The 12,416-nt window shown below is 36.9% G+C and overlaps 1 long non-coding RNA gene across 2 annotated transcripts; it reads left to right on the top strand.

The window, feature by feature from the left end:
* Positions 1 to 317: 317 nt before the first annotated feature.
* Positions 318 to 11,510, top strand: LOC105497774 (uncharacterized). 2 transcript variants are annotated; one of them, XR_011622293.1, is made up of 5 exons: positions 318 to 2,033; positions 2,792 to 3,246; positions 4,374 to 4,582; positions 10,133 to 10,227; positions 10,880 to 11,510. It is a non-coding gene; the product is annotated as an uncharacterized lncRNA (long non-coding RNA). The 2 variants fall into 2 exon arrangements; XR_011622292.1 differs by having other exon boundaries at positions 318 to 3,246.
* The last annotated feature ends 906 nt before the right edge of the window (positions 11,511 to 12,416 follow it).

A 12,416-nucleotide genomic window follows, 5' to 3' on the forward strand; every position in this document is an offset into this window, starting at 1 on the left:
CCACGCCCGGCTAATTTTTTTGTATTTTTAGTGGAGACGGGGTTTCATTGTGTTAGCCAGGATGGTCTCGATCTCCTGACCTCGTGATCCGCCCGCCTCGCCTCCCAAAGTGCTGGGATTACAGGCTTGAGCCACCGCGCCCGGCCTTTTCCCAGCACTTTGAGAAGCCAAGGCAGGTGGGTTGCCTGAGCTCAGGAGTTTGAGAACAGCCTGGGACACATAGTGAAACCCTATCCCTACAAAAAATACAAAAATTATATAGGCACAGTGGTCTGCACCTGTGGTCACAGCTGCTCGGGAGGCTGGGGTGGGAGGACAGCTTGAATTCAGCAGGCAGAATTTGCAGTGAGCCAAGATCGTACCACTGCACCCCAGCCTGAATGACAGAGTGACACCCAGCCTCAAAAGAAAGAAAAAAGAAAAAAAATTAGCAGGTACAGACTGTCAAGTAGGATCGGAAAATACTAATATGAAAAACAGAGCTGAAAACCAATGAGGAAACAGGAAAAATTAATATAGAGGGCATAGGCAAAACAAGATGCCCAGGAAGAAACAATGGCAAATAAAATAATAACCTTAAAGGTAAGAATATCCTGAATCCATGAAACAAGACATAGATGCTTTATGTATTTAAGAGAAAATCAGAAGATCAGTAAGACATTTTGGAAATAAAAATGTGATACAAAGAGCAACATAGAAAATGTGAATAAGGATAGTGGATTGAAAATAGAGATGGGAGAGGGAGAATTATGGAAATGAGAGTCAGGAAGATATGGTGAAACAAGGAAGAGAGAAAGGGAGAAAACAAAGGGGTGGAGAGAGTGAAGGGGCAGATGGAGAGAAAGAAGGGAGAGCGTGGCGAGTGGTAATGAGAGTAAAGCTAAGAGAAGAGAAGGAGGATATCAAGTAAAGTGGAGAAATAAAGACAGAAACAGATGTCGGGGAGGAACAGAGATTAGAAACAAGAAGAGGAAAATAAACAGTGGTGAGAGAAAAAGAGAGGGAAACAAAAGGAGAAAATAAATAGTGGAAAAAAACAAAAAGAGAAAAATGAATAAGGACAAAAACAGAGGGTAAACCAGGTAGAAAGCAAGGAGAGAGATTGAAATAAAGTACTAGAAGGGAGCGGCATGGAGTGCAGATATACCTTAGACTTACTGATTTCAATTCCTGTGGATGTACACCCAGAAGTGAAATTGCTGGCTCCTATGGAAGTTCTATTTTCAGTTTTTTTGAGGAAACTCTACCATATTCCATGGTTGTTGTACCAGTTTACATTCCTACCAACTGTGTACAAGGGTTTCCTTTACTCACATCCTCGCCAACATTTATCTTTCATCTTTATGATAAAAGCTGTTCTAACAGGTGTGAGGGGATATCTCATGTGGTTTTAATTTGCATTTCCCTAATGGTTAGTGATGCTGAACATTTTTTTATGAACCCATTGTTCATTTTTATTTCTTTATTTTAGAAATGTCTGTTTAGGTCCTTTGCCCATTTTTAAGTTGGATTATTTGTTTTCTTGCTGTTGTGTTGTTTGTGTTCTTTATATATTTTGGATATTAGTTCCTCATCAAATACATGGTTTGAAAATATTTTCTCGGTTAATCATTTTTTGTTTGTTTGTTTTTGTTTTTCTGTACAGAGGCTTCTAAGTTTCATCCTATCTCATTTGTCTATTTTTGCTTTTGCTGCCTGTGCTTTCAGGGTCATGTCTAAAAAATCATTGCTTAGACCAATGTCATGGACCTTCCCCCCTATGTTTTCTTCTAGCAATTTTTCAATTTCAGGTATTATGTTTAAATATCTAAACCATTTCTAGTTAATTTTTTCTATGATCTGAGATCAGGATCCAATTTGATTCCTCTACGTGTGCATATCCAATTTCCCCAGCACAACTTAGTTTTTAAAATTGTCCTTTCCCTATTGTGTGTTCTTGTCATTTTTGTAGAAAATGCAGAATTATCTACAATAAGCAAGAAATGGAAGCAACCCAAGTGTCCATCAAACGACAGATGGATAAAGAAAATGAGGTATATACACACAATGTAATATTATTTGGCCTGCAAAAAGAAAGAACTCCTGTCATTTGCAACAATATGGACCAACCTGGAAGACATATTCACTTATGTTAAGTGAAATAATCCAGGCACAAGAAGACAAATACTGCACAATTACACTATATGGGGAAATCTAAAAAAATCATAGAAGTGGAGAGTAGAATAGTGATTACCAGAGGCTCAGGGAGAAAAAAAGGGAGAAAAATGAGGAGTTGTTGGTCAAAGTTTACAAAGTTTCAGTCAGAAAGGAGGAGTAAATTCTTAAATCTATTGCACAGTTGGGTGACTGTAGTCAATAACAATGTATTCTTTATGTCAAAATAAGTAAGATGGTAAATTTCAAAATAAATAATATGCTAAATTTCAAACTTCTCAACCCAAAGAGTTAAGTAAGTGAAATGATGAATATGTTAACTTCATTTTATCATTTCACCTTATACACGTATTACATGAATGTATACAGCTGTGATATGTCAATTTTTTAAAAATTTAAAAGAGAAAGAGTCATGGAATTAGAGTAAGGAAAACCAAAAGAAGGATAAGTCAAAGAGAGTGAAGAAAGAAGAGAAAGAAGAGAAAACAGAGAAGGGGAGAAACAGATTAAGGGAGAGAAACAAAGTGAATACAGCGAGGAAGAAAATTTTGCATATATACATATACACCTATACATTAATTTATGTATACTAGTTGGCTATATATATATATATTTGTGCATTCTTTTCTATATGTAGAAGATTGGAAGATGAAGCTGAGAAAATATCTCAGCATGCACAACAAAAAAAGGAACAAAAATAGAAGAAACTTAAGATTATGAGAGCAACCCATGAAGTCCAACATCTGAAAAATGAGAGTTACAGAAGAAAAAATGGACAAAAGAGACAGGGAGATCAAATTGTCAAAGCAATTATACATTTTCCCATAATTGAATGGCATGACTTTACAGGTTAAAAGGGCTCACCAATTGTCTGTTATGATAATGAAAATATGACTCCACAACCAGTAATGGATTAAATATATCCCGAAATCTTCTACTGAGATAAAAGAGGTCAAATACAAAGGATGTAGACTTTGAACTTCTTTACAGCAACCTTGGAAATAAGAAAACAAGGAATGAATGTTTGCAAAATTTTAACAACTAATCATCTCCAACTTTGAATTCTATACACAGCCATTGGACCAATCAAGGGTGAGTGCAGAGTAATAATATTTAGAAACATGCATATTTTGGAACATTTGCCTTTTATGCAGTTTTTATTAGAAAGTAACTGGACAATAAAATGCACCAAGATGGGTGAATGAACTAAGAACAAGAAAGATACAGGGAATGAAAAACAGTTACTGGGCAAAAGGAACTTCCAAAATGTGAACAATGGGAAAGCCCAGGATATCAGCTAACACTGGGTTTTGGTCAAATCTGTCCCCTCAACCTTGAAAACATTTTTTTTTAATTTTATATTAATTTAATATATCAAATAGAATGCAAAAAAATGTGTGAAAATTTCAAAAGATTTCTATTTCTCTAGTGAGCACAAAAATACCTACCCTGCATTCTTCTCAGTTGCCATAAAATATTTAACACTGTGACTTTTCCTACAAGTGAAGTGATTAACTGTCTTGTAGAGCCTTTTTACTTCTTCATTTAAAAAAAAGCTATTAGGTTGAGGAGTACATAAGCAAGTTTGTTATTGAGGCAAACTGTGTCTCAGGACTTGGGCATACAGATTATTTCATCACCCAGGTAATAAGCATAGTAACTGATATGTAATTTTTCTGATCCTCTCCCTCTTCTCACTCTTCACCCTTAAGTAGGCCCCAGTGTCTGTTGGTCCCCTCTATGTGTCCATGTGTTCTTATGGTTTAGCTCCCACTTATATAGCTTTTATGTGCAGTTTCTTTTGCCTTTAACCTTAGAATCCACTTATTTCTACTCGTTTAGGTCAGCACCTCTTCCCTTGTACCCTGCAGGGAAGTTGTTTCATCATTTGCATTACAGTTAGATGCTCTTGTCAGTCTGTATTCCTTTCTGAGATCCCCAAGGTCCTAAATTGTTTTTAAAATATTGCAGATATTAGTGTTCACTCTTTGGGTTATAAAGTTCCAAGGATATTGAAAAATGTGTAAGGTTTTATGTCCACCATTGTAATATCATACATAAAATCCCCCCAAATCATCTGTGTTTCATCCTATCCTGGAACCTTTCGCAACTACTGGTCATTTTACTGCCTCTATAGTTTTGCCTTTTCCAGAATGCCCTGTAATTGGATCATACAATATACACAGGCTTTTCGTTTTTCTTTCTTTTCTTTTTTTTAGGGACGAAATGGCAGCAGCCAGCCTGACCATTCCCTCCCCACCACGGGGGGAGAGGGCTGTGATATGGATGATAGCAGCTGACTGGTGCAGCCACTGCCACCCAGCCCCAACCCATTCCTAGAATAAGGAGCACCAGGCTGCCCTCTGACACCTGCCTCAGCAGTCCCCACCACTCCTCAAACCCCGTCACAGCCCACAGACAAGCCCTGGTAGGGTGGGGAAAAGGTGGGGCTCTGGGGCTTCTAGATCAGATATGGGAGGTGCACAGTCTGGGGAGGAACCCCTAGAGTATGCAATCTTTTAGGACTGGCTTCTTTCACTTAGCAATATGCATTTAAGGTTTTTTTTATTGTTGTTGTTTGGGGTTTTTTTGTTGTTGTTGTTCTTGTTGTTTCTTCTTGTTGTTTTTTTGAGACAGAGTCTCACTCTGTCGCCCAGGGTGAAGTGCAGTGGTGCAATATAGACTCACTGCAACTTCTACCTCCCAAGTTTAAGGCATTCTCATGCCTCAATCTCTACAGTAGCTGGGATTATAGGTGCGCACCACCACACCTGGCTACATTTAAGGGTTTTATATTTTGTTGTTGTTGTTGTTGTTTTGTTTTGTTTTGTTTTTGCGGCTTGATAGCTTACTTTTTAATTGCTGAATAGTAGTATTTCATTGTATGGATATGCCACAGTTTGTTTATTCATTCAGCTATTGAAGACCATCTTTCAGTTTTTGGTGATTATGAATAAGGTTGCTGTAAACATAAGCACGCAGGGTTTTGTACAGACAAAAGTTTTTAACTCAATTGTTTAATTACCTAGGAGCATAATTGTGGGACTGGATTGTAACATTGTCTTTAGCATTGTAAGAAACTGCTAACCTGTCTTCTGAGGTTTCAGTGTTATTTTCCATTTCTAATAGCAATGAATGAGAGTTCCTTTTGCTCTCCATCTTTGCCAGTAGTTGGTATTGCCAGTTTTATTGTTTCTATTTTAGCCATTCTAATGGGTGTGTAGTGGTATTCCATTATTGTTTAATTTGCAATTTTCTAATGACATATAATGTTGAGCATCTTTTCACATGTTTGTCTTAGGTTGCTTATTTTCTTTGTTGAGTTTCAAGAATTGTTTATATGTTTTACAAACAAATTATTCATCAGATAAGTGTTTTGTATATATTTCCTTCTACTTCATGCCTTGTCTTTTGATTGTCTTAACATTGCGTCTCACAGAGCAAAACACTTAAATTTTAATGAAGACAACTTTTTTTTTTTTTCCCATGGATTGTGGTTTTGTGTTGCATTTAAAAACTCACCAAACCCAAGGTCTCCCAGATTTTCTCCTATGTTTTCTTCCAGAAGTTATACAGTATTATGATTTATATTTAGATCAATGATTCATTTTCAGTTAATTTTTTGTGAAAGGTGTAATTCCTGTCTAGATTTATTTATTTTTGCATATTGATGTTGAATTATTTCAGTATCTTTTGTTGAAAAGACTATTCTTTCTCTATTGAATTGCCTTTGCTCTTGTCAAAAATCAGTTGACTATATCAGTATGGGACTATTTCTGTGCTCTTTATGCAGTACCATTAATCTAATGTCTATTCTTTCATGATTACAGTGCTGTCTTAATTTACCTTTATATTAAATCTTGAAATTGGGCATTGTCAGTCCTCTGACTTTGTTCTTTTTCAGTATTGCATTGACTACTCCATGTATTTTGCTGTTCGATATAAACTTTAGAATTAGATTTTCAATATCCATAAAATAGCTTGCTGGAATATTGATTATAATTGCATTGAATATCTAGACTAAGTTGAGAAGAATGGACATCTTAAAAATATTAAGTCTTCTGGCTGGGCGCAGTGGCTCACGCCTGTAATCCCAGCACTTTGGGAGGCCGAGGTGGGTGGATCATGATATCAGGAGATCAAGACCATCCTGGCCAACGTGGTGAAACCCTGTTTCTACTAAAAATAAAAAAATTAGCTGGGCATGGTGGCACGTACCTTTAATCTCAGCTACTTTGGAGGCTGAGGCAGGAGAATCTCTTGAACCAGGGAGCTGGAGGTTGCAGTGAGCCGAAATCACACCATAGCACTCAAGCCTGGCGACAGAGTGAGACTCCATCTCAAAGAAAAAAAAAATATTCAGTCTTCCAATCCATGAACATAGAATATCTTTTTATATGTTTAGATCTTCTTTGATTTTTTTAAATTACAGTGTTACAGTTTTCTGCATAGAGATTCTGTACATATTTTCTTAAAAGTCTATGTAAGTGTTTTATTTTCATGCTATTATAAATGGTGTTGTGTTTTTCTTTGAGAATTCCAACATTTCCATTGCTGGTATATAGGAAAACAGCAGACTGTCATATATTAATTTGTATCCTGCAAACTTGCTATAATCTGCTATTAGGTCCAAGATGTTTTTTTGTATTTTTTGTTTCATTTTCTATTTTTTTATTGTTACTTTTTAATTTTCTATTTTATTTTTACAATTTTATTTTTACAATTTATTATTTGTGGAAAAAGACAGTTTTGCTTCTTCCTTCTTAATATTTATATCTTTTGTTTTCTTTTTACAAATCTTGTCACACTACCTAGGACTTGCAGTACAATATTGAATAGAAGTGGTAAGGGAGAATATCTTTGCTTTCTTTACAACTCGGAGGAAAGTGTCTTTTTCTCTCCATTTGGTATGATGTTAGCTATAGGTTTTTCATAGATGTTCTTTAACAGGTTAAGAAAGTTTCCCTCTGTTCTTAGTTTGATGAGAGGTTTTTATTTTTTTAAACCATGAATGGGTATTAGATTTTGTCAAATGCTTTTTGTGAAACTATTAGTATGATCATCTGATGTTTCTTCTTCTCCAGGCTTCATTGTGAGAAACCACTGGGGATCCTGAAGTTAAAACTCAGCGAAGTGTAGGGAAAAATAAGACTGGCCTAGCAGGATTTTTACTCTCAAGCTAATCTACACTCAATCTCAAAGAATTTATTAAAATTCACATTTAACCATTCTTATCAGTATACATCTCAAGAGCTTTTGTTTCTGGTACAAAAGTTTTAGCTGCAGTTACTTGTATTTGTCCGTCTCTTAAGATTTCAAGGTGGTGGTCTGTCTTGTGAGATCAAGTCTCTGATGATTCTAACAAAAGTCATTGATTTTTTAGTCTTCTCAGATTTATTTCTTGTTTTTAGGATAGGAGTGATGACTTCCAAGCTTTTTACATGTGAGAGGTAAACCAAGGTCAACGTGAATCTCCTCTTCACGTCTACAACTGGGCAACAGGTTTTTCAAATCTTGTAGCTCAAACCCTACTATCTGACAGTCTTTCAGACACAGCTAAGAGTCTATAAATCTTTCTGTTTCACAACCTTGCTGTGATATTCTCTGCGTGTTTCATCATTCTGTCTTTTAGGGTGGTTATCATGATCATCACCTAGACAGGAGAAACCTCCAGAGATTTGAACCTGAGAAAACTAAGGTTCCTTGATTCCTCAGTGTTTTTTCTGACTACTCATTAGCAGCAATGTAATTTTTCACTTCTCTACAGTCCAAGAAACATCATAATATAATCCAAGACCATCATGATCAGATCCTGTGGCTGACATGAGGAAAGCTGTGTTCTGTTTTCTAATGCTTCAGCTACTCAGCTCTTCCTGTCTCTCATCCCTACTTAAAACCTACTCATAGAGACTGAGATCAGTGAATTTGCACTAGCCACACCACAGTCATCATCAATACATCAACAATTTTCAGGGAGGTACCTTCTCACTAAACAAGTTCTGACTGGATTGGGATGAGAGAGAGTGGTAGAGCAGTTCTGGTGAGGAAATGCTTGTGTCTAAGTCAGTGGACAACTTCGTAACTCCCTAATTACTTGATAGAAATTATATTTTTTCTCTCATGGCATATATTGGTAGAATAAATTATTCTCTCTTTGTCTCCTTTCCCCCCATCCAATCTCATTTCATCAGGCTTGAAATTGCTGAAAACATTTCTCATTTTTGGGAAATGGGAAAGATGGACTTTGATTTGTGTTTGCTGATTGATTAACTTTACTCTTGTATCTGTATGATTCCATCGAAACACATGTGATCATATCCAGGTGGGTTGGAAACACATGTGCAAATGCAGTTCTGCTAGTACAACACACTTTTAAACAAAATCAACAATAATCCAGGGATAATAAAATTGAACTTGGAACTGAATAATATCTACCATCACTGGTTTATGAAGTTTGTCCAGCTCAGTTTACGAAAGTAGACATTCCCCCAACCCACTATCCCTTTCTAATAAGAATCTCATGATATGTGATTAGTTACTAAGGACTTGTGGTTCTCCATAAGAAACGTAATTCTGTCAGTCTGCAGGGAAGGCATGTATGATCAAGTTCAAGTTTCCAGCTTTGCTCATTTTCCAGTTTCTTAGGAGTTCATAATTTTGAGTCTAGAGATTGCCATCTATACAACTATGAGACACACCTAACAAAAAGTATAGCACAGGACAGATTTCAGCTATTCGCCCCAAAATTGTGTGATTCTTATCATATCCATAGTACCATTGGTATTGTTATCACCTACTATTTCCCTATCTGAATTCTCTCTCTAAACTCATCCTTATTCTATTTTTAGTGTGATCATGTACCACATAAAATCATCTTGCCTACTACCAGTAGTATGCATGTCATGCTTTCAGAAAAAAACAGATAATGCTTTTTGGAAATATTAAGAAGGAGGTTCAAAAGCTAGTATAAAGGACTCACTAGACATTCACAGTCCTAAAGGACTTCTATCTGTATCCACAATAGAATCCTTTGCCAGTCCTTTCTCTTCATCTCCAGCAGCCAACTATGACTGAGACAGACTTCACAGTCTCTCATGGTGACCATGAGTTTCCACATCTGTCACCAGAGCTGATCATTGTGATCTGGGGATATAATTGTGATGTTTATTGGATGGAAGAGCAGCGAAAATTACACTGTTGCTAATGAGAAGTCAGGAAAACACCAAAAAACCAAAAAACATATGTTTTCTCAAGCCTAAATCTCTGGAGAATCCTCCTAGGCCTATAATGTGGTGATTGCTTTAAACACCCTAATGTGCTGAAAATGCTGCCTGAAGTGGCTAGAGGCTCATCATTTGCACATTATAATAAGGTTCCTAGAATTCTCAGGTTGTGATCATACTATTTAACCCATTCCAACACTGAGATCTTTTCTTGTCACACCTCTTTTATCTAACATAGAAATGCTATTTTTTTTTCAACTCATTTCCTTCTCTAACTTTGTGTTACCCAATATCTACTACATTTTCATCTTAGTGCTAATCATGTAAGAGAGGGGAGAGAAGTTAAAGACAATCCCTATACATTGCCACCTCCCCAAAAGGAAATCCCATACAGACTTAAGCAGCTCGAATAAAACTTAAACTATCTGGTATAATTTATCTGGTGTTGAATTTATTCTCTCCAAGACCCTTCCTTACCTCATTCATTAATCCCTGAGAATTGGAGCAAAGGCTCTCCAGTCCAACGTAACACTTAACATTTTGTTGTCTCACTTGGCGGCCTCTACATCTTATTCCAAATAATTAACCCTGGAAGTTTAGCTAGATAAATTTCAAAGAATCCAAAGTACTAGCTTGCCACATTCTCATATGATATACCCAGATAATAAAGATAATAAAGAAGGTAGACTACTTTTTTTCAGAAAAAAATGCCTTAACATTATTTCTAACCCCTTATCTTCTCTGTTCTCCTCCAGAAACCCCTGAGACAGGAAATAGGGTCTGGAGGCGGTGAACCTAATGTCTTCCGAGAACTAATTAAATGGAATTAAATTAAACTTTCTAAGCCCAGGTAAATAACTTTGTAACTCTACTTCAGCTATGGCAGCAAACATCCTCTTCATTGCATAGGGTGTACACCAACTAATAACATTGTAACCTCACTTCATCTTCTTCATTTGCATATCTCACTTCATCTTCTTCATTTGCATAGGGTGTACACTAAGTAAATAACTTTGTAACCTTACTTCATCCTCTTCATTTACATACGGCATACACCAAGTAACCAATGGGAATCCTCTAGAGGGTATTTAAACACCAGAAAATTATTTAACTGGGCTCTTGAGTCACTTGCTCGGGCCTGCTACCACCCTGTGGAGTATGGTTTCATTTACAATAAATCTCTGCTTTTGTTGCTTTATTATTTCCTTACTTTGTTTGTGTGTTTTGTCCAATTCTTTCTTCAAAAAGCCAAGAACCTGGACACCCTCCACCGATAACTCCCCTAAGCCATCTATGCACACACATCTCTTCTTTTGGAAGACTTAATGCCCTTATTTTGTTCTTTTCTAAGGTCCACCATGCACATTGTACTTTCATACACATCAGCTACAACACTCTGGTGATTAAAAATTTTTAGCTGTCAAAAATGGATCAGTTGCTGTACTGGGCAAGACTGTATAATAGCTAAGACTTTCAGACTAGTTTTGCATTTATTTCCCCAGATTTTGATGTCCCATTGGCTGTCTGGTTCAGAATTCATAATGCTTTGTCGGCGTCTCAAGTTAAGTTTGGAGAAGAACATGTCCAAATTCTCCATTTCGCCTCCATTCAATGCAACTGTTGGCAGCATGGAAATTCTCTTCAAGGTAAACATGAAGAAACCCTAAGGAAATAATACTTGCCCTTCCGTTGGGATAATTACCTGGCAACTGTAGACAGCTGGGGGTGATAGGAATTATTCGACAGGTTCTTTTTAAAAATAGGTAATGATCCTTTAAAGGATGAAACCCCATTTCATAACATGCAATTTTGTTAACCACTCTGTTTAGAAAACCGGGCTCTCTCTGGTTTCCCAGCGCCGGTAGCTCGGCTTGACGCATGAGGCTGGGGCTGCCTGGGTCATGCCAATTTAGATTACTGGATCTCACAGGATGCTACAAGGCAGACACACCCCAGAGTGAGTCACTGAGTGGGAAGTTTAAAAAGATGGTTTTCCTCAGCCATCAATTAGATAAACCACATTTTCCAGGAGAAAAACAGCATCTTGAAAAGTTCTTTACAAACAAAGCTTTCTTGCTCATTCAGCTTTGGGTCATGTTTTCTTGTGAAGGGAAGTATGACTTTAACCTTAATTGCACTTACAAATTAGCAAGTAAAAGAATGCCAGCCTTTCCCCCTTCCTTCCTTCCTTTCTCTCTCTCTCTCTCTCTCTCTCTCTCTGTCTGTCTCCTCTCTACTCTCTCTCTCTCTTTTTCCTCAGAAGAAGACACTTTTATGGTTTTAGCTCTGGTAAAATTAGAGCGTTCTTCCTCTTTGCCTCTTCCCTCAAAGCTGTGGTTTTTACTGACCATGTGATGAAGACGTTATAGGTAGAGGCCTGAGATCTGTTTCTTCTGCCCTGGATAGTCTGCTCTTCTGTATACATTTTTTTTTTTTTTTTTTTACCTTTTATTGCAACCTCATTGAAAATGTACTCAGGAAAGGATATTTGTAAGTTTTGTCTTTTTAAAAATGACAGTTTTGATTTAGGATGTGTGTCCAGAAGAACCGAACACTGAAAAAAACTAAATCTCCTTGCCTTATGATTGTTTTGAATGTTTAGAAAGTACCGAATAAGTTTCTCCCTCTGTATTGTAAGATTCTCAAGGACAAAACAGGGTATTTGCATTTCTACCTTCTGTTTACTATGTACCTATTACACATAGAATAACATATTCAAAAGCAAATCTTCATAAAATGAAACATTTTGTACAAAATCTCTCATTTCCCAACTCACTCAAAACTTGAGACCAAGGTGACATAGTTATTGGCTGGAGTTCCAAATAGATTTCCAGGGCCATAGAATATCTTGTGCACACTCTTAAAATAGCACAGAATGGATACGAAATCAGTAGTCCATTAGCACCTTCTCCTTAGTGCACTCCTCCTACGAGGGAAAGCAGCCCTCAGACATGTGAATACTGGGGATCCAGGAACACTAAGGCATCCCTCTGCTTGTTGATATCTTAGAATTTTATCTCCATTACAGGCAATTCACAG

This window comes from Macaca nemestrina, chromosome 4 (genome assembly GCF_043159975.1).
Source record: "Macaca nemestrina isolate mMacNem1 chromosome 4, mMacNem.hap1, whole genome shotgun sequence".
NCBI lineage: Eukaryota > Metazoa > Chordata > Mammalia > Primates > Cercopithecidae > Macaca > Macaca nemestrina.